Here is a 24,965-nt window from a genome sequence, read left to right as displayed (position 1 = left end):
TCAAAATACTAGCCAGTAGGATCCAACAGTACATTAAAAGGATTATTCATTATGACCAAATGGGATTTATTCCTGGGCTGCAAGGTTGGTTCAACATCCACAAATCAATCCATGTGATACAATACATTAATAAAGAACAAGAACCATATGATCCTCTCAATAGATGCAGAAAAGGCATGTGACAAAGTACAACATCCTTTCTTGATTAAAACTCTTCCCAGTGTAGGGATAGAGGATACATACCTCAATATCATAAAAGCCATCTATGAAAAACCCACAGAGAGTATCATTCTCAATGGGAAAAAACTGAGAGCTTTTCCCCTAAGGTCATGAACACAGCAGGGATGTGCACTCTCACCATTGCTATTCAACATAGTACTAGAAGTCCTAGTCTCAGCAATCAGACAACAAAAAGAAATAAAAGTCATCTGAATCGGCAAAGAAGAAATCAAACTCTCACTCTTTGCAAATGATATGATACTTTATGTGGAAAACCGAAAAGACTCTACCCTCAAATTACTAGAACTCATACAGGAATTCAGCAATGTGGCAGGATATAAAATCAATGCACAGAAATCAGTGGCATTTCTATACACCAACAACAAGACAGAAGAAAGAGAAAGTAAGGAGTCAATTCCATTTACAATTGCACCCAAAACCATAAGATACCTGAGAATAAATCTAACCAAAGAGGCAAAGAATCTGTACTCAGAAACTATAGAATATTCATGAAAGAAATTGAGGAAGACACAAAGAAATGGAAAAACTTTTCATGCTCATGGATTGGAAGAACAAATATTGTGAAAATGTCTATGCCACCCAGAGCAAACTACACACTTAATGCAATCCCTATCAAAATACCATCAACTTTTTTCAAAGAAATGGAACAAATAATCCTAAAATTTATATGAAACCAGAAAAGATGCTGAATAGCCAGAGGAATGTTGAAAAAGAAAAAGCTGGTGGCATCACAGTTCCAGACTTCAAGCTCTGTTACAAAGCTGTAATCATCAAGACAGTATGGTACTGGCACAAAAACAGACACATAGATTAATGGAACAGAAGAGAGAGCCCAGAAATGAACCCTCAACTCTATGGTCAACTAATCTTCAACAAAGCAGGAAAGAATGTCCAATGTAGAAAAGACAGTCTCTTCAACAAATGGTGTTGGGAAAATTGGACAGCCACATGCAGAAGAATGAAACTGGACCATTTCCTTACACCACACACAAAAATAGACTCAAAATGGATGAAAGACCTAAATGTGAGATAGGAATCCATCAAAATCCTTGAGGAGAACACAGGCAGCAACCTCTTCGACCTCAGCTGCAGCAAGTTCTTCCTAGAAACATTGCCAAAGGCAAGGGAAGCAAATGCAAAAATAAACTATTGGGACTTCATCAAGATAAAAAGCCTTTGCACAACAAAGGAAACAGTCAACCAAACCTAAAGACAACCGACAGAATGGGAGAAGATATTTGCAAATGACATATCAGATAAAGGGCTAGTATCCAAAACTATAAAGAACTTATTAAACTCAAAATCCAGAGAATAATCCAATCAAGAAATGGGCAGAAGACATGAACAGACATTTCTGCAAAGAAGACATCCAAATGGCCAACAGACACATGAAAAAGTAATCAACATCACTTGGCATCAGGGAAATCCAAATCAAAACCTCAATGAGATACCACCTCACACCAGTCAGAATGGCTAAAATTAACAAGTCAGGAAACGACAGATGCTGGCGAGGATGTGGAGAAAGGGGAACCCTCCTACACTATTGGTGGGAATGCAAACTGGTTCAGCCACTCTGGAAAACAGTATGGAGGTTCCTCAAAAAGTTGAAAATAGAGCTACCTTATGACCCAGCAATTGCACTACTGGGTACTTACCCCAAAGATAAATGCAGTGATCCAAAGGGGCACCTGCACCTCAGTGTTTATAGCAACAGTGTCTACAATAGCCAAACTATGGAAAGAGCCTAGATGTCCATCAACAGATGAATGTATAAAGAAGATGTGGTGTGTGTGTGTGTGTGTGTGTGTGTGTGTGTGTGTGTGTGTATGATGGAATATTATGCAGCCATCAAAAAAATGAAATCTTGCCATTTGCAATGACGTGGATGGAACTAGAGGGTATTATGCTAAGTGAAATAAGTCAATCAGAGAAAGACAATTATCATATTATCTCACTGATATGAGGAATTTGAGAAACAAGACAAAGGATCATAGGGGAAGGGAGGGAAAAATGAAACAAGACGAAACCAGAGAGGGAGACAATCCATAAGAGACTCTTAATCTCAAGAAACAAACGGAGGGTTGCTGGAGTGGTGGGGGGTGGGAGGGATGGGGTGGCTGGGTGATGGATATTGAGGAGCATATGTGCTATGGTGAAGCACTGTGAATTGTGTAAGACTGATGAATCACAGATCTGTACCCCTGAAACAAATAATACATTATATGTTAAGAAAAAAAGAAAAAGCTTCTGCACAGCAAAGGAAATAATCAACAAAACTAAAAGGCAACCTATGGAATGGGAGAAGATATTTGTAAATGACATATCTGATAAAGTGTTAATATCCAAAATCTATAAAGAACTTCTAAAACCCAAATAATGAATAATCCAATTAAAAAATGGGGAGAAGACACGAACAGATATTTTTCCAAAAAGACATATAGATGGCCACCAGACATGAAAAGATGCTCAACATCACTCACCATCAGGGAAATACAAACCAAAACTACAATGAGATATCACCTCACACCTGTCAGAATGGATAAAATCAAAAATATAAGAAATGACAGGTGTTGACAAGGATGTGGAGAAAGGGGAAACCCTCGTACTGTTGGTGGGAATGTAGACTGGTGGAGCCACTCTGGAAACAGTACAGAGGTTCCACGAAAAGTTAAAAATAGAACTACTTTATAATCCAGCAATTGCATTACTAGTTATTTACCCACAGAAAACAAAAATACTGATTTGAAGGGATACATGTACCCTGATGTTTATGTTTATAGCCCATTATTTATAATAGCCAAATTATGGAAACAGCTCAAGTGTCCATCAACTGATGAATGGATAAAGAAGATATATATCTCCACAGTGGAATATTGTTCAGCCATAAAAAAGAATGAAATCTTGCCATTTGCAATGACACAGATGGAGCTAGAGTATTACGCTAAGTGAAATAATTCAGAGAAAGACAAATACCGTAGGAATTTACTCATGTGGAATTTAAGAAACAAAACAAATGAGCAAAGGGGAAAAAAGAGAGAAAGGCAAACCAAGAATCAGACTCTTAACAACAGAAAACAAACTGATGGTTGTCAGAGGGGAGGTGGGTGGAGGGATGAATTAAATAGGTGATGGGGATTAAGGAGGGGACTTGCTGTGATGAGCACAGGGTGTTGTATGGAAGTGTTGAATCCCTATATTGTTCACCTGAAACTAATATTACACTGTATGTTAACTAACTGGAACTTAAAACTTAAGAAAAAACTGAGAAGTAACAATTTCCATAAGTAAGGTCTGGATATTTACAGTACATATGCTATGTCTAGCTATACAGTAATGCAGATTAAAGTGTTTTAATGAAGGTTCAACCCAAGCAGTTCTGGCAATACCTTTCTGAACCACATATCCTCAACTGTGTCCATCTATCCATCTTTCAGAGTGTCAACAGGTCTGTACCTCTCCAGAAAAAATCAGAGAAACGATTTATTCATTATTTCTAGAGTCACTTTGAAATGTGATTATGAGGCAGTAAAAGCATCAATTTTGTGGTCAAACTTCATTATCAAAGCAATCCATGCTGTGCTAGAAAATTTCAAAACTTATAAACCTTTGGGGTTTAACAAATGGGTATGAGGAAGATACATCATCAACCTACGTTACCAAATGAAATATTTAATCCAGATACCCACTTGCACTTCGATCTTCCTGAAGACAGTTTATTTTTTTTTATATCTGAGAATCTGCCTTCTTCTGGACTCTGTCTCTGATTGATTGCTTTTAAATTTTAGTAGTAATCAGAATGGAAAGTCAGTAAACTTAATGGAATTGAGAAGGAGATTGTGGGAAGAGTTCCAACCTAGGAAATTGTCGCCATTCAGTCAGGAAATAGAAACTTTTTTTTTTTCTTGATCTAAAGGGGCTGCTTGCTCCCAATCAGGTGACAGAGATTTTTTTTGCTCTGTTGCTTGAGACTCTCCCTGTGCAGTGCCTTCCCTCTAATCCATCTGCCATCTCTGTCTTCAGAGAGCAATTTTAATAAAACACTCTGGCCTGCATGGAGCAGTAGAGAAGCCATTCCTCTTTAATCAATTATTTATTGTGTCATGCTCCCTGACCAGCAGGATCCACATAGTCTCCATTCTCTTAATGCCAGAAAGATGACTTTATTTGTAAACAGCATGTTCCAGGAAGTTTCATACACCTGCCATCAATAAAGCACCTCTCAGTACCTTGGAAGCCGGCAACTCAATGGTGTTTGTTCTGTTTCTTTTATTGCTGTTTATGGAGGACTATTGTACAAAGAAAATTAAAGCCTTAAAAAGCAAAACAGTCAGTTCTGCCAATACTACATTGGTAAAAACTGTGCTACTGATCTCTGTTTGCCTCACAGTTCACCCAGGATTCTTATGTAGTTAGTTTCAGTGGAAACTCTGATTTGGTGTTTCGAGGGACAAATTGTGCCTTATAGCCAGAGCGGGCAGAATATCATTAAAATGGTTAAGAGTGAGGGCTTTGAAGTAGACCACCTGCATTTGGATGCTAACAGCACAAATTACTAGTTGTATGGCCCTGGGCAAGTTCCCTAACATCTGTGCCTCAAATTCCTGTATCTATTTAATAGGGATTGTATGAGGATTCTATGGATTTGTAAATGCCAAGCTCTTAAATAATGAATAGCACATGGACCTGTCACTGTCATCATTTCAGGTGCCCAACTATCCCAGCGTTCATATATTCATCTTTAGAGAGGTAACACCTCTGTGTAAGCATGCTCATGGTGGCTTCTCATGGATGATGGCCACAGAGGTTATAAATCAAAGGTCACCTCAGTTCTTCATTCAGCGTGAGCAGCACAATGTACTGGAAGAGCTCTATTCTGGAAGTGAAAAGATCCGGATTTTAGTCCATGTTTGCTATTAACTCAGGCAGGCTACTTTATCTTTTGTCCAAGCTTTTCAAACTATAAAAGTAAGGAAATTTTTCCAAGTCCTATCCAGACTTACTATGCTACAATTACTTGACTTTTGAGGGAGAAAGAGAAAACCCACATGGTTGTATAAACTGGAAATAATTTATTCAGTGAACATTCGCATACAGCTGTGGGTCTGGAGAATGGTGCCTTCCTGGAGTTTACATTCTAGAGGAGGGAATTCATCACTCAATAATAGACTAACAGATAACAAGAAAATTACAGGCTGTGCTATCAAGAAATTAACACATGGTGAAGGGACATGGAGGGGTTACATTAGTTTGGGTGGGAAGGAAAGTTGTCTTTGAGATGTCTTAATTTAAGTTGAGAGCTGAAGGGCAAGAAGTCAGCCATGTAAAGACTAGTGGAAGAGCATTCCAAGCAGAGGGAACAATGGTTCAAGTCCTACGGCAGGAACTCATGTGGAATATTTGCGAACAAAGGGAAAACAAGGGAGAGAGTGGAAAGAGATGAGTCCCAAAAGCAGGGCAGAATCCTGTAATATTCATAGTCATGGTAAAAAGTTAAGGTTTTATCCTAAATGTGATGGGAGCCATTGAGCTATTTTAAATGGGGATTGATGACTCATTCTGATTTATAGTTATAGTATATATTTTAAAATGAAGACTGGTTCTAGAAACCTCACTGAAAGAGACAGTTATAATTTCCTGACCAGAGGAATGGAATGGTTACTTATTAATTCATTGGTTCTGAGTTCTTATCTCAATTTAGTTCTTCATCATGAGGACATTAGAGAAGGTCATATGATTCACAACTGACTCCTTTAGTATTGGAAAAATAAGAATCAAATTCTTTTCTCACCCTGAGTTTGGAGGTGTGACAAGAACTGAGACTACTGCTGTGAAAACCTTTTGGGTTTCTTTAAGGATAATGTGTCCTACACATTTCTGATTCAGTGTTATAAAGTGTTCCATATTCCTATGGGAAATGGGGGGAAAAAGTCAAGGAAGGAACATAGAGTGGACATTTGCATTAGCAAGTCATTAAAAATATAGACTCAGGAGTCAAACTACCGAGTCAGTATCTCTGCAATCCTGAGAAAATTACATAATCCTATTTGTAAAATGGGAAAATGATAATAATACCTAACTCATAAAGTTATTGTGACTATTAAATAATGCCCATATAAAGTGCTTAGAACAGTACCTTATACTTGTCAAGTGCCCAGTTAATAATCACTAGTTCCTCTGGGCTCTCCAACTTGCCCACTCCATTCCTATTTTGGGGGATTCCAACAACACTGTGTTTATGGATGCCCTGCCACTCACTGTGGAAGCTGGGGACATGGTTTTCTCTCTCTCCCACCTCTGGCAGCCAAATACATGTGACCTAATCTAGATCAGAATTAATATGGTACAAAGAGGATAGCATTGCTAGATTTTATTCACATTTAGGTTGTTGTTGCTAAATGAGAGGTTTTGTGCTTATCACCACCATCACGCCTACTGGTGGCTGGGTGATGGGCATTGGGGAGGGTATGTGCTATGGTGAGCGCTGTGAATTGTGCAAGACTGTTGAGTCACAGCTGTACCTCTGAAACAAATAATACAACATATGTTAAAAAAAAATAGGAGGGGTAGAATGAAGGGGGGCATATCGGAGGGGGAGACGAACCATGGGAGACAATGGACTCTGAAAAACAAACTGCAGGTACTAGAGGGGAGGGAGGTGGGAGGATGGGTTAGCCTGGTGATGCCTATTGAGGAGGGCACGTTCTGCATGGAGCACTGGGTGTTATACGCAAACAATGAATCATGGAACACTACATCAAAAACTAATGATGTAATGTATGGTGATTAACATAACAATAAAAAATTTAAAAAAGAATCACTGGCGGGGTGCCTGGGTGGCTCAGTCGTTAAAGCGCTGCCTTAGGCTCAGGTCATGGTCCCAGGGTCCTGGGATCGAGCCCCGCGTCAGGCTCCTTGTTCAGCGGGAAGCCTGCTTTTCCCCCCCACTCCCCCTGCTTGTGTTCCCTCTCTCGCTGTGTCTCTCTCTGTCAAATAAATAAATTAAAAAAAAAATCTTAGGAATCACTGGCTTTCCCATTCATATGGTGTCCCCATCACATTGTTCAGCACAAAATCTGGATTGCAGTGAACACTTAGTAGATATTTTTTTTTTAGACTGATTTGAACGATCCCAGCTCACACCACCTCTTCTAGCTCCTGTTCCCCAAATAGGAGTTCTCCTCCAGTTCAGAGACAAAGTGAACTGAGATCCATACTGCTGTGCTGAGAACAGAGGAACCTCCTCAATTCTAGAGAAATCTGGGAAGTCTTTTTACTACAGGACACGATCAAGTCCAATATTAATCATTGTTTTCAAAAGACCCTATTGAAACAGAAAACAAAATTTAAAATGAGCCTCAAAGAGGTACTTCCATAAAGCAAGCAGAGCCATTCCTTTTTATAGCAACCAAACTTATCAGCATATCCTTTTCTGCAGCCCAAATGCCTACTATTTGCAGATGAAAAAATTGTCTCCTTCATGAACAGTAAATGATATTTATGTAATGCCCATCTGTTCCACAACTTGCATACGCTTCATGTGACTTCATTTATTCACAACAGAGTTTTGTTAATGGCAAATGCTGAATGATGAATTATTTCTCACGGGAAAAATAGTTAATTTCACTGACCCTCCCCCACCCCATGTGTCACAATTCAATGCATCACCCTGTATGAGGAAGCAGACTTACGGAGAGGAAGCCACAAAAAAGACAAATCAATGCAAAGCTCTGTGATCCAAAGTTAAGGTCATTTTTAATGGAATAAAAGGGCACTCCAGGGCTTTAGTTATTACACCACAGTCACATGCCAGTGTGCCCTCAACTGTAATTAGAGCACAATAATACACATCCTAGGAATTTTTTTCAAGTGATAATGAAAGCTGGGAGAGGGATGAAAAAGGACTACTTGTCAAGTAAGTACCAAGATTAAAAAAAAAAAAAGTAAATGCAGCATTGATGGAAACAATGCATTGTGTTTCTTCTATTGCAGTGTCTTTTACTTTGCCCCCTCTGCTAGTCACCAGATGCAAAGTATCCTTCCCTTAAATAATGTTGATATTAATGAGCTTATTATTGCAGAGTTCAGTTAGCAATCATGAAGTCATTCCTTATTTTAAGGTTATATAGTTTGTGAACTTTCTTTTTTTTTAATCTTTTTTTTATTATGTTAATCACCATACATTACATCATTAGTTTTTGATGTAGTGTTCCATGATTCATTGTTTGCGCATAACACCCAGTGCAACATGCAGTACATGCCCTCTTTAATACCCATCACCAGGCTAACCCATCCCCCCACCCCCATCCCCTCTAGAACCCTCAGTTTATTTTTCAGAGTCCATCGTCTCTCATGGTTCGTCTCCCCCTCCGATTTCCCCACCTTCATTCTTCCCCTCCTGCTATCTTTTTTTTTAACATATAATGTATTATATGCTTCAGAGGTACAGATCTGTTGACTGTGAACTTTCTGATGGTAGGGATCATATGCATTTCTTGGGAGCAACAGTAGAGATGTTGATGGGACCTTGATCCCTAAGTAACAGTGTACCATTTCTGAGACCATATGAGAACAGTGTATGCAAAAAGCTCTCCTAACTGCTTCAGGCCCTGGTGGTTTTCAATTCTGCTACTATATGCATCCTTCATTAAGCATCTTTTCTTGAAATGACTTGAGCCAGTTTGTTTTTCTTGTATCCCAAAGACCCCAAACTGAAGAGTAGTAAAGTGTCAAGATTTACTGCAAACTATCAAAGGGTAAGCAAATACACTTCTTGGACTGTAAGGTCCTTTTCATGAATACAGCTTTTGTATATTAGCAAGAAGCCCTGTTTTCATCTCTCATTCCAAGTTACTTGTTTTAGTTCATATTTCTTAAGCTAAATGCAGTAGAGGCTAGAAGACAGGAGAGCATACACAGAGAGATACTTCTCATAAGTAATCTTACTGCATTTGGCCTCTGTCTGGTAAGCAAGGCTACTTCTGCATGTGACTGTCTGAAAGGTTCCCATTGAGCCAGACTATAGAGTTCTCAGAAATCACATATCTGTTTCTTCACATGGAATTATGATTCTCCTCAGGTGGTAAGGAGTAAATTAACTGAAGCATTTTGGGATATGTTATTTTCATTTCCTTTCCAAATTATAATTGTTTTTTGATGGAGGAGAGGAGGAGAAAAATGTTGGACGTAATTCAGGTTAAAAGGGACTAGAGTAGAGAGATTACAATCAAAATAGAGAAAAAAGTATGTGGAAGCATATATGAATTAAATATCCCTTCTTTGGAGCAAAACAAGGAAAAAGGTAAAAGAGAAAAAGAAAATTTCACTAAGTTTAAGGAAATGGTATTTTAATTTTTACTTCTACTTGCATAATACAGTGAGAATTCAATTATCAGCTCTATTTTTTTCATTAAAAGTGTAAATTACTAAATCACAAATAGAATGCTTTGTATAGTTCTGTGGCAATAAATTTGACAATCTTAAGGAAAATGGATTATTTCTAAGAAAATATGTATAAACAAAACAGCAAGGTGGGCTAAAGAAGAGATTGGAAATTCTAAGAAAAAATTATATAGGAAATGAAAAGAGGTAGCAAAGAAGTACTCTCTCCTTGCCCTAGGTACCCAACCCAATTAGATGTATGAATAGATTCCCCCCCAAAAAAATATTCCCTAAACAAATAATTTTCATGCTATATAAATGGTTTCAGGGTAGAGAATGAAGGAAAGCTTTATGGCTTATTTATATACAATTAGCAAAACCTCAGGGCACCTGGGTAACTCAGTCCATTAAGTGTCTGACTTCAGCTCAGGTCATGATCCCAGAGTCCTGGGATTGAGCCCTATGCTGGGCTCCACGCTCAGTGGGGAGTCTGCTTGTCCCCCTTTCTCTCTTCCCCTCCCCTTACTTGTGTGTGCGTGTGCTCTCTCTCTCTCAAATAAATAAATCTTAAAAAAAAATTAGGAAAACCTCACTGTAGCACAATCTCGCATATGAAATAATAAAAATATTAGCATTACATGTCAAAATATAATAATAGGGGTGCCTGAGTGGTGCAGTCAGTTAAACGTCTGACTCTTGGTTTTGGCTCAGGTTATGATCTCAGGGTCATGAGATCGAGCCACATGTTGGGCTCTGCACTCAGCATGGAGTCTGCCTGAGATTCTTTTTCCTTCTCTCTCTGCCCCTTATGCTTGTGCTCTCTCTTTCTCTCTCTCTCCAAAATAAATAAATAAATCTTAAAAAAAAATCCCGCTATGTATTTATCTAAATGCAAGGATGGTTTAATATTAGGATATTGGTTCGTATAAATATGATTAATTTATAACATATTACTTCTCTTAAAATTATTCTAGATGTGATTTCCAGTGCATTCAGAAAACATGAAATAGGAGATATAAATATTAGAAAAGTGAAGATTAAATTATCAGTATTTACATACGGGATGATTATTTTACCTTCTTGGGAAACCCAAATGAAGTGGCTTTAAAAAATGTTATAACTAATAACAAAATTCAGTAAGGTGGCTTGTTACAAATTTAACACATTTCCACATATTCTAACGATAGAGAACATAATGTGAAACATGATCAGTTCATAGTAACACCCCAAAATAAAATAATCTAGGTGTGAACTCAGCCAATAATATGCAATACTTCTTTACTGAGAGATGAAATGGAAATTTTCCATATTGAAAAGAAGTCTAAATCTAAACATTTCCAAATCTAAACATTTTGCTCACTATAATAAAAGTCTCCATATGACAATGTGCTTTTTTGATACTTAATCAAGTATTGACGGTGAACTTAATTTATAGATTATCAAATGTATCACAAACCCAATACTGAATAAAATATAATGATACTGGTACAGGAATAGAATAAGAGACCAATGAAAGAGAGTAATAAATTCAGAAATAAACATAAGAATTTAGTATGTAATAAAGGTAGCACTTTAAATCAGTGAGGAAAGACAAAATATTCTATTAATGGTGTTGGACCGTTGACTAAACTTAGAAAATGGTAAAGCTAGTTCTGTACCTCCCCTGTTTTCTTGAAATAAATTCCAGATGGTGGATATTAAAAAGAAAAGAAAACATAAAGCATAAAATCACTACACAAAACACTGATAAATCATTACATAATCTTGATGTGAGGAAAACCTTTCAAAGCATAATATTCAGTACAAAAACCATAAAGGATGAAAGGGTGTTGTAATTACTATATAACAGCTTGAAAGACATGTGTGTCAACCTTTTTAAAAAGGTTAAAAGACAAACCTCAAACTTTGAAAATATTTGGAACATAAATGGCAATATGACTTCCCTTTATATGTATAAATACACTCACATAAATATTTGGAATCAGTAAAAAAAATAAATTCTCATACAAAAGCAGGCAAAAGACATACATAGGAAATTTGCAAAGAGATACAAATGTTCAATAGAATGCTCTTCTTTTAAGTAATCAAAATGCAAGTTAAAACAAGATATCAATTTTGGACTTTCGGGTTGGCAGCAGTTCAAAAGGATAATATTCATGTAATTGTGAAATTGAAGAATGGCTCTGCTCACATAATTCTAGTGAGAATGATTGGAAATTAGCATAACTTTTCCTGATAACAAAATTATGTATTAAAAGCATTTAAAAATTGCATATCCCCTTGGCACAGCAATTTGAATTTTTTTTAAAGAGTTTATTTATTTGAGAGAGAGAGCACACATACACGCACAAACCGGGGGGTAGGGGAAGAGGAGAGGGAGTGGGAGAAGCAGACTCCCAGCTGAGTGGGGAGCCCAGGACCCTGGGATCATGACCTGAGCCAAAGTCAGACACTTAACAACTGAGCCACCCAGGTGCCCCAGCAATTCTAATTTTTATCTCAAATAACTGAGAAAATTCACAAATAACGCTTATACAAGAATGTTTATAGTCATTAAGAACCATAAATGTATTAAAATCTCATCATATGACCCAGTAATCACACTCTTTGGTGTGTTTGTCCTAAAGAAATAAAAATTTACATTCTCACACAAAAACTTGTTTATATTTATAGCAGCTTTATTTGTAGTAGCCAAGTAGTAGAAACAACCCCAAATTCCTTTCAGCTGGTAGAGAAATGAATAAACTGTGGCACATCCATTCAGTGGAATACTATTGAGCAACTAAAAGGAATGATCTATTAATACATGCAACAACTTAGATGGATCTTATGGGTATTGTGCCAAATGAAAAATACCAATCACAAAAAATGGCACATTGTTTGATTCTATTTATTTAACATTCTTGAAATGCCAAATTAGAGATCTGGAGAACAGATCAGTGATTTCCAGAGTTTACTGTTAAAGGACATGAAGAATTTTCTTTGTGGTAGTGGAATAGGTCTATGTTCTGACTGGGGTAATGGTTACCCAAATCTATGCATGTGATAAAATTGCAGAGAATTACATGCAAGTACACACATACAACACACATAAATGAGTGCCTATAAAAACTGGTGAAATCCTAATAAGGTCTGCAATTTAGTTAATAGCATTCAGTTTCCTAGTTTTGGTAATAATATGCTATTATTATGTAAGGTGTCAACATTGGGGAAAGCTGCATGAAAAACTTCTACTATTTTTGCACTTCTTTTGAGTCTAAAATTACTATAAAATAAAAGGTAAAAGGTAAAAAAAAATGCTACCAAACTTTCCACACCCTTATCAAATGGTCTCACTGACTTAAACCTTTTCCTGTCATTTGGCCCATTTTCCCTTTCCAATTTGATTTGATCTCTCCCTCTCTGTCTTTCTCTTCTCTCTTCTTTGAAGCACTTTATTCCTCTTGTAAGACACTTAGAATATTCAGCTTTGTAGTTAATGTGCTTTTGTCTTATTACCATACTAGGTTATAAAGTTTTTAAGAGCAGAGACTATACCATTTGCATCTTAGTATCTCTACGTATTTGCCATTTACATTGCATGTGAACAACACTATCCCCAGAATAATTTATATTCAATAATGTTTGATTAATTCATTTAATTTCATTAAATTCATTAAATTCTCTTAATTATAGAAGAGTAACGGGGCTAAAAAATACTTGCTCCACTACTATCACTTCGGTGAATGTCCTTAACTACCCCCCAAGCATATAAAATAAAGATAAAAGTATTGAAATATACCTAAAACATTTAGCATGTTGCAAAGTTCTCAATAACAATATTTACTGGATTAAACTAAAACTGAGATTCACTATTTGTATGGAAGAAGAAAAGAGATTTTCCATGTGAAGTCCATGTAAAATGTCTCTGAAATCTTGAATTGTTGATATTATGAAGAAGTTTGTTATATAAATTGAATTTTGATGATGAATATTGGTGTTTTTGTTATAGCAGCTCCAAAAATCGGAAAAAGTATCAAATTACTGAGTTTCTAAATATTGTGCTGTAATTGTATTGGGTTTTTTTATTTTTTATTTTATTTTTTTATTATTGTTATGTTAATCACCATACATTACTTCATTAGTTTTTGATGTAGTGTTCCATGATTCATTGTTTGCGTATAACACCCAGTGCTCCATTCAGTACGTGCCCTCTTTAATACCCATCACCAGGCTAACCCATCCCCCCACCCCCCTCCCCTCTAGAACCCTCAGTTTGTTTCTCAGAGTCCATAGTCTGTCATTGTTCTTCGTCTCCCCCTCCGATTCCCACCCCCGCCCCCACATGAGGGGAATAATTGTATTGGTTTTTTGAGACACGGGATACAAAATGATCTTGTTCGAAGCTTTCCATTGTATACAGCCTAAGAGATTCTTTAGAGGAAGTCAAGGAAGTAAAAGTTTCCAAATGCTTTCCAAACCTGTGTGTCTATTGAAATGAATGTGAAAGTTTCATGCTGCTGCCTTCTCACATCCTTAGTTAAGAAATTGTGCCTTATACTTTGCTATTGATGGATCAGAGAGACAAGAACATTCTCTTATTTATAGTTAAAATTTTTAAAAATATATTTTCTCTCATAAGGAAAAAGAGGCAATTTTATATGGTATTTTTCTGTCAGAAGGCTTTTCAGCAGAGATTATATAAATTAATATATGTAGTGTTAGCATGATGAGTAGTATTAATAAGTAATATGATGAATAATACGAAGAAATTCTCATATTAGTAGTATTTTTAAGACTGCTTATGATTTGATCCCCATTATATTCAATATTTGATGACAAGTGAATGGCAAAGGGTCATAATTTTATTGTGTTCTTTTAGAATGTATGTGGATAAACTTGAGTTATGATTTGTAAGCTATTAGCATGACCAAATCCAACCATGCTTTAAAGACACATGCTATAAAGATTGAAAGGTTCTCCTACAGTCTAGTTTCCTCTTATGCTATATGTTGAGCTCCTTTTAGGAAAATAGGGACAACAAGGGATGCAGATAAAAATCTGGGCTCTTCTATGTGTTATCCTGGAGGTTTTGACTTGTTTTCTGACTCTGCTTTCCTTTGGATAGCAGAAGCAGAGTTCTAGAATTGATGGCTTGAGGTCAGTAGTCTGTGACTTTGCCTCATTTTGCTATTATAAAATGACACTTGGGTGTAGCAGTGTGGAATGTGTGCCCAGATAGGAAACCAAAAAACCTACACTATTGGTCTTGTTATTGTCAGCTATGGAACAAAATGAGGACAATTGATTTTTGATTAAATGACATGATTTTAGTCATGCATGGGATGCTTAATGCAAGTTTACTTTTCCATTATCCCATTATTGATAGGAAAGCCTGATCGTTCATTTATTTAAGATATTTTCCTAATACCACTGAAGATTAGTGTGCCGTAGTATTTCTCACAGCCTTTTTGATAAAATGTAAAGTTAGGGGGGAAACACTAAAGACAATGTATATGTGTGCTGATATCTCCCAGTCTGCCCTTCTCCACCCAGTGTCTTGCCCTAGGCAGTGGCTGAACTCTACATCAACAGATATCCTTGCCTTCTGATTTCCAGTTGGATTTGGCCAATGGTAAGCAGCATCAGGAGGTTGGAAGGCAGGAGCAGAGAGAAACTGGAGTATTTATTTCTCTGGCTATCTCTCTGCTAGACTTGGGTTAGCAGTGGCTGTGTTTCCTACCAAAGCTCATATCTGGAGGTCCTTTCTGATCAGTGTTGCTCTTTCCAGATTCTGGTAACCATTCTTTCCCTTCCCTCTTCAGGCTAGGCTGATAATGGTTCGCAGGTACTTTACCATCCTTTCTTGGTGTTTTTGGCCCTGCCCAAACACCTGTAAATCATCCTTTATTAATTCCTCTCAGCTGTGTCAATTGAATGGGTCACCTCTTTCTTGTCAGGACCCTGACTAATAAAATATGGGAATGCTCATAAGTATTTTAAAACAGCCATATGATGGATATTGTGTAATCATTAAACATCATTTCTACAAATAATACTTAATGTCATGAGAAAATGCTCAGAATGGGAAAAAGAGGGATATGAAATGATAGTAAATTTTGATGGTAAATGATGGTAAATTTTGAACAGGTAAAGTGTGTGGGGTGTTTGTGTGTATAAACAAAAATTTATAAAAAGATTGGAAGGAAATGTACTGAACTATTAAGGACTTGGTGGATTTTAGAAATGTTTAGAATGTCTTTTTTTTTTTTGCTTTCCAAATTATTTTTGAGCTTACATTATTTTATAGTCAAACTTATAAAACAAGTTCTTATTTACCTAAATATATGTCTGTGTATATATGTATATTTTTTTCTTCATCTGATACTAGAATTGTAGGCTAAGGAAGGCATACCATTTTCTTTGAGATAAATTTTACCTAAGACAGTGATTTTTATTGTCTTATAATACTATATGGTTTCTAAGCACAAAATTACCAGGGGATGCTGGATGGAAAAGATAATTTATATTAAGTAAAAATTTTACAGAAGAAAGATTATACAGAATTCTATAAAATTGAAATATTTCAAGATTTTAAATAGAAGGCAGTCCTTATCAAGATAGAATAATAATTAGGGGTGCCTGGATGGCTCAGTCGTTAAGCATCTGCCTTCAGCTCAGGTCATGATCCCAGGGTCCTGGGATCAAGCCCCGCATCGGGCTCCCTGCTCCACGGGAAGCCTGCTTCTCACTCTCCCACTCCCCCTGCTTTTGTTCCCTCTCTCGCTGTGTCTCTCTGTCAAATAAATGAATAAAATCTTTAAGACAAAACAAAACAAAAAAAGATAGAATAATAATTATTAAAGTAATAATGATAATTCCTACTATTTCTATAGTGCCTTTAATTTTTAAGTCCTTTGTACATACAACAGTTCATTTTCTTTTCTTAATAACCCAAGGAGAGCTTTGTGTCCACCAGCCACTGCCCTGGAAAATTTTAGCACCATGCAGACTAAGTATGGACATTTAAAACTCTGGAATCCACCTGCATATTCAGTTTTCAGGGTTGACTAAATGTGATTAATAAAGTTACAGGCTATGGTTAACGGAATATCCTTCAGAAAAAAACTTTGAATATAAAAAGAGGAGCATTGTGATAGCAATGTCTGACTGTTTCATAGTCTAATCATTTTTGGTAAGAAAGGAGATTTTTTTTTTAAGATTTTTATTTATTTATTTATTTATTTATTTATTTATTTATTTGAAGGGGGAGGGGCTGAGGGAGAGAGAGAAACTAAAGCAGACCCCCTGCTAAGCCTGGAGCCAGACAACAGGAGGCTGGATCCCAGGACCTTTAGATCATGACCGGAACCGAAATCAAGAGTCAGAGACTCAGTCAACTGAGCCACGCAGGTGCCCCAAGAAGGGAGATTTTATTCACTGTTACACATTAAAAGAGTTAGTTATCAAATAATTAGGAATAAGTAGCAATGAGAAAAGCATCAGAAAATTAGAGAATAAAAGATAAAGTAAGAGCTAGTCATCATAAGACCTAATTAATATGATGCTGATTCCTGGGATTTAACTATAGTATGATCAGTGATCTAAATGCCAACAACTAGAACAGATTTTTTCCCAGGATTTTTCTGTTTTGTTTTGTTTTGACTTTTAATGTAAAGTTTTATTTCGGGGTACGTTTATTATAACGTCTAATGAAATAACATACTCTGCCATGGGCAGCTAATAAAAGCAATTTAGGAACAGAATACCTAACAGTTTCTCCTGCTCAGTCTAGTACATTGCTCTATATTTAGTTCTAGTCTTTACATTTTGTTTCCATAAAATAGATAACTGTTGTAAAGAGTAAAAAATAAAGCAATTGGATTAAATAAAAAAGTAAGAACTTTTCCATTCTCCCACACCAAACCTACTCCTCTGGTGTAATCACTATTAAAAAGTAGTTTGATGTGTATTGCACCACATGATTTTATGTAAACATCTGTGTGTGTGTGTGTGTGTGTGTGTGTGTGTGTGTATGTTCCCTTGTTCCTTTTCACACAAATCAATCATACTATTCACACTGTTCTATAATCTAGGTTTTTAAAAAATGTAATAATAAATGATAGACATGTTTACTTATCAGAGCCTATGAATCTACTTCATTTTCCCTTCCCCACTAAATTTATCTCATTTTAAATTGCATAAATATACATAAATACACTTTTGTTATAAAATCGGTTTCAGTTTTCACTACCACCTATCCAGGACATACAAGAGAAAAGATCAGGTCATTAGAAACTCCATATTATGAACCAATTTTTTCCTCCTTCGTCTACTCCCCTGCCTATGCTTTCTCAATACATTGTATATCACACTCTGGCACAATTGGCAAGTACAAATGCATGGCGTTACTAACCGTAAAGAGGATGCATTTCTAGGCATAAATAATGCACTGTTCAGGCTAAATTTCAGCCAGAATTGACATTATTTTGTTTAATTGGCACAGATATGAAGCATTCTGGGGGTGGCCTCACTGCCTACCATTTATTCCTCATGCATATACATTTTTCTCCTCACAGCTATCTCTTATCAAAATCACATCCAGAGCTCGAGCAAACTGTTGAGGTTGAAACCGTAATAGGAAAATATTATGGAACTCTGCACTTCTCCATTTATGCAACTAAAAAGAGAGCAAAAATAAACCTCTAAATAAATATTATATGTATTTCTGGATTTTGTAGAGTTTGTAGTACTTTTCTCTTTTTTTTATAGTTTGTGATTTTTAAAATTTTAAAGCAATTTCCTTTTTATATCTAATTATATTTATACCTAATGAACTTTTATATTTGATTTTGTATTCATGATTTTGTCTTCTTTTCTTTAAAGAAGACCTCACAAACTCCATAAGACCTGGATATGTCTCTATTATTTTTCTTGTACCTATACATATTTTACAAATATTTCCAGATATCTTGAATACTTATTAATGATATAATTTTAAAAAGAAAAGTGAAGCCTTTTGCCTTAGAACTGCTGATCCTTCTCTGCTGTTCTATTCTAGTTCTAGTTCTAGGTTTATTTCTGTCCTCATGCCTGTTTTTGTTCTAATATTTAGTTATCTGTGTTTCTATCTTATTTTTCCTTCTTACTCCTCACCTATCATTCCATCATCCCTTCCAATGCACAATCTTCCTTCATCTTATTCCTTTAAGTCCCAATTTTCTATTCCTCTGGAAAATCATCTTTCAAAAAAAACACCTGTCTCTGAAACCTTGGCTGCCGCCTGACTTCCATGATACCTTGGAACCTTCTGTTGCCTTCTTGCAGTCAGTACACCCCTCACCTTCCAGACCTGACCCAGATATCTCCCTCAAGATGTCCTTGATGGCAGCTCTCTACCATATTGCCCACTGCTGAGCACTCCCCTTACCATTAGTCTCACCCCACTCCAGTCTCCATGGCTTTTATGGAAACTTGCCTGTGTCTGACCTGGTCTTAAGGAGAATACCAGTCCCTTCTCAGAGGTATTAAGTACAATGGAGAAATTACTTGCTTCTCTCCTACCTGCCTTATTTTCCATGAATACTAGTGATACCATCTGCTTTTACAGGCTCTAAACTTGAGTCCACTTTGATGTCACCTTCTCTTTGCCTCCTACATCCAAGCTAGTCTTGCCAGTGTTTTGTTTTTCCTTCCGTTTAATTTCATCTCCACTTCCATCACTTGTTTTCAAACATTTATTGACAATAATATAATGATCATTATTTTTATTATAACTTTCTCTGGCCCAGGCACTGTGCTAAGTGTTTTGTCTTTATATTTTACTTCACTGTCACAAAAACATGATGAGAAAGATACTATGCTATTATCCTATTTTTTTTTTTTTTTTGGTATGAGAAATTCAGGTTTGAAGTTATGAGTAACTGGCCAAAGGTCATTCACCTTATACATGGCAAAGTGAAACATCAAATTCAGGATATTTGCCAGAAGTATCCTAACTATAACTCTGTCAGTCACTCTATTACTTTTTTTATTTGCCTAAACTATTAGTTCCATATTTCTATATATTAACTTTTTAGTAGCTTTTCAGTGTCTACATAATAGAGTTCAAACTTAATTACATTAACCCTAGAGGTAAACTCTCTTTATGTACTTTGTGTACCCATGCTTTGCTCCTTTATCTAACCTTATTAAATTCTCATCCATCTTTCAAAGTACTTCTCAGTTCTCACCTTCTCTATGAAGCCATTCTCAAGCCCCCAACCCATAACCATCTCTTTAATTCTTTAACAGTTCTCATATGCTGTTTTATTTATTTATTCATTTATTGCTTCTTCGTGTGATCATGTTTCTCTCCCCAATTACTCTACATCTCTAAAAGCAGGCATAAGGGTCTTACATATCTTTTTATTTTTCACAACACTTACCAAGACATCTATTGGATAGTAGAAGCTCAACAATTATAGGTTGATTGATTTCCTAAATTTTCTACAGCAAACTGTTGAGTCTTTTTTTTTTTTAGTAGAATCTTTTTTATTCAGAAAAAAGAAAAAAGTTTTCCAACCACACACAGGAGGGGTTTGGGTAGGAGGAGGTGTCTGTCCATCCAGCCCCAGCCCCCAGCCCATGTGGTTTTGGCAGCAATAAGGGGTGTGGGGTAATGGCCCAAAAAATAAAAATGGTGTATGTGTGTGTCTGGGAAGGAGAGGGGTGCAAAAGCCGTGGGGAGTGGTGGGAAGGGACAGACGAGGTCAGTACTGGGAACGCCGCAGGTGGGAGGCCATTTCATAGCATTTCTTGTTGATCATACCACGTGGACACCTTCTTTGCCCATCAGCAGGACTAGCGTCTTGGCAGTCATGGTGACAGTGATGTTGAAAGTGGGGGCTCCCCCGGTGCTCTTGGTACGAAGATCATGGTAAATTCCCCATCCTGCAGCAGTGAGTCCCGGATAACAGAAATTTCTGGCCCCCAAGTGTCAGCCCGTTCACGAAAAAACTTGACCGGTCTTTGCCAACCAGGACACCAACCTCAGCTGGCGTGATGTTGACGAAGGTTTTCCCAGGGACAGCGGCCCAGACAGAGGGCGAGTCCTTATAGCCCGTGATGGCTGCGTCCTGACAGGTCCCGTCGTGCCATGAGGTTGTCGATGTAGGCGTTCCACCCGGCCATGGCGCTGCTTCTGGGGCTGCTCTCGGCGCTGCTACTGGGGCCGCGGGCTGGGCTCGGGGGCCTCGGGCTGGCGGGCAGGGGGAGGCGGAGAGCTCGGGGCACGTGTTGTCGTCTGGACTGCGGCTCCCGCTAGCTGTGCAGCAGCCCTCGCAGCGCCACTAAAACTGTTGAGTCTTGTTTTAGTAATTCACAGCAGAGATATATAAATTAATTTAAAGAGTTTTTAATTGTAGTATTGTGGCACATTTCTTTGTACCAGACAACCCCTCAATGATATCTCTCACTTGTAGCTAGTCATGCCCCCTGAGGCCACTTAAAAAGAGTTTAACACTAGGGACTGAATTATAGCATCAGGTGTTCTAAAGTTCCCAGAATGTTTCCGTCACTATTTCTTACAAAGCAAATTGAAACTATTGTTTCATAAAGGAGCATAAGACTAAAAGAAAATGAAAAGTGCAGTGAACCTGAAAACAACCCAAAGGGCCAATTTTATGGATCCTAGAGCAAACACATTGTTCTGCTTTGAGTAGCTTTCAGCCTCACAAAAGACTTTAAGAAGGTTTAGTCACTGAAAATCAGCACTATGCAAGGGAAAGGAAATAGCTAAAGGGACCAGGAGATTGTGTCATTAACAACATTTCCTAATTCTTTTCACACACTTATAATCACTGCAAAGGCAGTCATACTTTTGTTTCAGTGATACAAAGAGGTTAATAGGGATGGGTGGTTGGCCCTAGGAATTTCCATCAGTGATCCTGTAGCTACACCAATACAGTAATCTATAGGAAGTTGATGCTTTCTTTTTCTGCTTACTTAAGCAGTGTGAATATAAGCATTTTTAGAAAACGTTATTTTTAAATTCCCAAAACATATATGAAGTAAAAACACTAGCAAATCCAGCTTCCAAATGAGTACACAATTTGCCTTACAGCCATAGTATTGCCATTGAACCCTTTCTGGATAGAATTCTGGAGCTGCCTTCAATGAATGGGCAAATTTGTTGCCATCCATATCACTTCCTTTGCAATCCCTCTTGAGGAGGTAACATATTCCATTCCACATTCACTTTCTAAAAATTGCATCTTTTTGGAATCCTCAACCTCCTTCCAGACCGCTGTTCCACTGTCATCATTGAAAATCCCTTTTGTTAGTAAGATCACACCATCTAGATTCCCATCTTTCTTCATTTTTCTCTGTCACCTCTTCCAGGTCACCTCACCACAGTTCTAGGACACCTAACTCTCACCATTTTCTCTTTTACTCTGTTCCTTATACCATCTAATCTGAGAAATGGCCAAACCAACAACCTACTCTTGATTTCCTCAATTTCAATGACTTTTATTTCCATTTCTGTTTTTAAAAATTATGGCCACCTGGAGGTCCTTTACTTTTTAATTCTCACCTCAAAAGTTCCCATAGTTTTCCATACTGGCTCCCATTCCAATATTCCATATTGCCTTAGGATTCTCCAGAGAAACAACCAATACAATGTGTGGTTGGATGGATGGATGGATGGATGGATGGATGGATGGATGGATGGATGGATGGATGGATGAATGGATAGATAGATGGATAGATAGATAGATAGATAGATAGATAGATAGATAGATAGATAGATAGATTTTAAGGAATTAGCTAATGAAGTTGTGGAGGCTGATTAAATTTAAAATATGGACGGTAAGTGTCTTAGTCCATTAAGGTTGCTATAACAAAATGCCACAGACTGGATAGCTTATAAATGACAGAAATGTATTGCTCACAGTTCTAGAGGCTAGGAAGTCCAAGATCAAGGTGACAGCATTCTTATGATGGTCCTCTTCCTGGTTCTTAGCAAGTGCCTTCTTGCTGTGTCCTCACACAGTAGAAGGGACTAGGAATCTCTGTGGAGTCTCCTTTATCAGGCACTAATCCCATCCATGAAGGCTCTACCCTTATGATTTAAGCACCACCTAAACGCCCCACCTCTTAAAACCATCATCTTTGGAATTAGGATTTCAACATAATGAATTAGGGAATGGGCAGCACAAACAGATGACAGCAGTAGGATAGCAGGCTGAAGACCCAGGGAATAGTCACAGTTTAAGTCTGAAGACAGCTTGCTGGCAGAATTCTCTCTGCCTTGGGGGAGGTCAGTCTTTTTATTAAGGCCTTCAACTGACTTGATGAGACCAACCCACATTATGGAGAGCAATCTGCTGTACTCAAAGTCTACTGATTTAAATGTTAATGCCATCCCAAAAAAATACCTTCACAGAAACATGTAAAATAGTGTTTGATCAAAAATCTGGGTACCATGGCCTAGACAAGTTAACACATGAAATTTACCATCACACACATAACAAAATTCTGCTCTTTGAACTCACGCTTCTGTTAGCCCGTGAGCTCCTGTTAATTAGTTCCAGTTTGGTTTTGCTTCTTTCCCTTTCTTGGCTGCACATGTCTACTTTGTTATCACCCTCAAAACCCTTACCTCAAGCTTTCTGCCTTATCTACTCCACATTAACTCTCCATCTTCACTGCCATCACTTGCTCATACTCAACCTCCACTCCAGCCATACCAAACAACTCAGCTTTCAGCCTTCCAAGATGCATCATGAACTTAACACCACTTTTTCCTTTTTCCTTTTTCTTACTCGTTCAGTTGATACATCTCAGCAAAGACTTCAGCAAAACCCCAGCCTCCCTCCCTAGGCATTATTTTATGCCTCCCTCTCATAAATGGCCTTGGATCTTTATTCACACTGCCAATAGAGCTGTTGTTCTCATTGCTAAATTCTGAACCTCATCAGGATATTGATTTCATCTTTATAGGCACAATAAATTTTTGATAAAACATATCCATCTTTGTGGGAGGCCTTTGTAGTTTTATGAACTTAGACAAGCTAAGTAACTCTGTTGCTTCTGTTTCTTCATTTGTAAAATAGAGATACAAATAACAATACCTACCTCACTGAGCTATTGTGAGAAATAAAAGAGATTATGAATCTAAAGTACTTAGAACAATACCTGGGATCTAAAAAGCACTAGATGTATGGGAGCTATTATTAGTATAGCTGGGTTATAGTAATAATCTATTAGTATGCTAACTATTATTATATATAACTGTTACTAGTATAACTATTATTATTATAACTATTTTAACAGCTGTTTCCAGCTTCCTTCAGCAAGGGTGTACTGGACCCAGCTCATTTGATTGTTAATATGTTTTTGGAATTTTGTGAGCCAATTGTTAAACATGCCTAAAAATTAAATTTTATGAATTTATAATTCAGTAAATTATGTTAAAAATAAAGGTCATAAATACTCAAAGCTGATTGCATCCCAGTGATTTTACTCTACTAATATTATCTATGCTCTTGAGGTTATTTATCACTATTATATCAGCATGGTGCAAATACCATATGATGGTGTGCTACTGAGCATCTCTTCCTAACTCCATTTTAGTGATATTGTGTTGGTAGCTTGAAAATCGTCACTATGGCAATGTTTCACCACAGAAAGCAGCTAACACTAGAAATCAAGGCCTGATTTATTGTCTTATTGATTGCTTAGACTAAAGAAAGTAATGGAGAAAATACAAATTACACTTAGTGTATTGTGTCTAATGCTGAAGATAAAAAAGATTCAATTTAATGAATATAACTTTTGTACAAGAGTTACAACTAGCTCAACAATAAATCATGTAGGGACGCCTGCCTGGGTGGCTCTGCCTTTGGCTCGGGTCATGATCTCAGGGTCCTGGGATCATGCCCCTCATCAGGCTCCCTGCTCATCAGGGAGTCTGCTTCTCCCTCTCCCTGTCCCTCTGCAGCTCGCCCTGCTTGTGCTCTCTTGCTTTCTGTCAAATAAATAAATAAAATCTTAAAAAAAAAACAATAAATATGTATCATAATAATGAGAAAAATTAATTGGGAAAAGAAGTAACAGGTTGGGATGTGACTTTATTTGTCAAATCATGGTTGAATGACATACAATATTCTGTAAAAACTAACAAAAGCATTTTGTGAGAATTAATTGAATATCTAGAATTTGCAAAAGAGCATTGTATATTTTATTATTATAAGTTTTGTGTTACACATTCTCTATAAATGTAAAATCTGTAATAAACTTAAATACACACACACATACACACACACACATTTTTTTTTCCTAAGAGCTTTGATGTAAAATATTTATCAGCACACCACTGCCTTCAG

At 37.0% G+C, this 24,965-nt stretch overlaps 1 pseudogene; it reads right to left on the bottom strand.

Moving 5' to 3' along the window:
- Window positions 1–20,348: 20,348 nt before the first annotated feature.
- LOC114212957 (profilin-1 pseudogene) lies at window positions 20,349–20,840 on the bottom strand (annotated as a pseudogene).
- Window positions 20,841–24,965: the final 4,125 nt, after the last annotated feature.

Source organism: Eumetopias jubatus, unplaced genomic scaffold (genome assembly GCF_037043125.1).
Source record: "Eumetopias jubatus isolate StellerSeaLion01/CBP00866 unplaced genomic scaffold, mEumJub1_p1.0 scaffold_6, whole genome shotgun sequence".
Lineage (NCBI taxonomy): Eukaryota > Metazoa > Chordata > Mammalia > Carnivora > Otariidae > Eumetopias > Eumetopias jubatus.
This window is presented reverse-complemented; position numbering and strand designations above follow the sequence as displayed.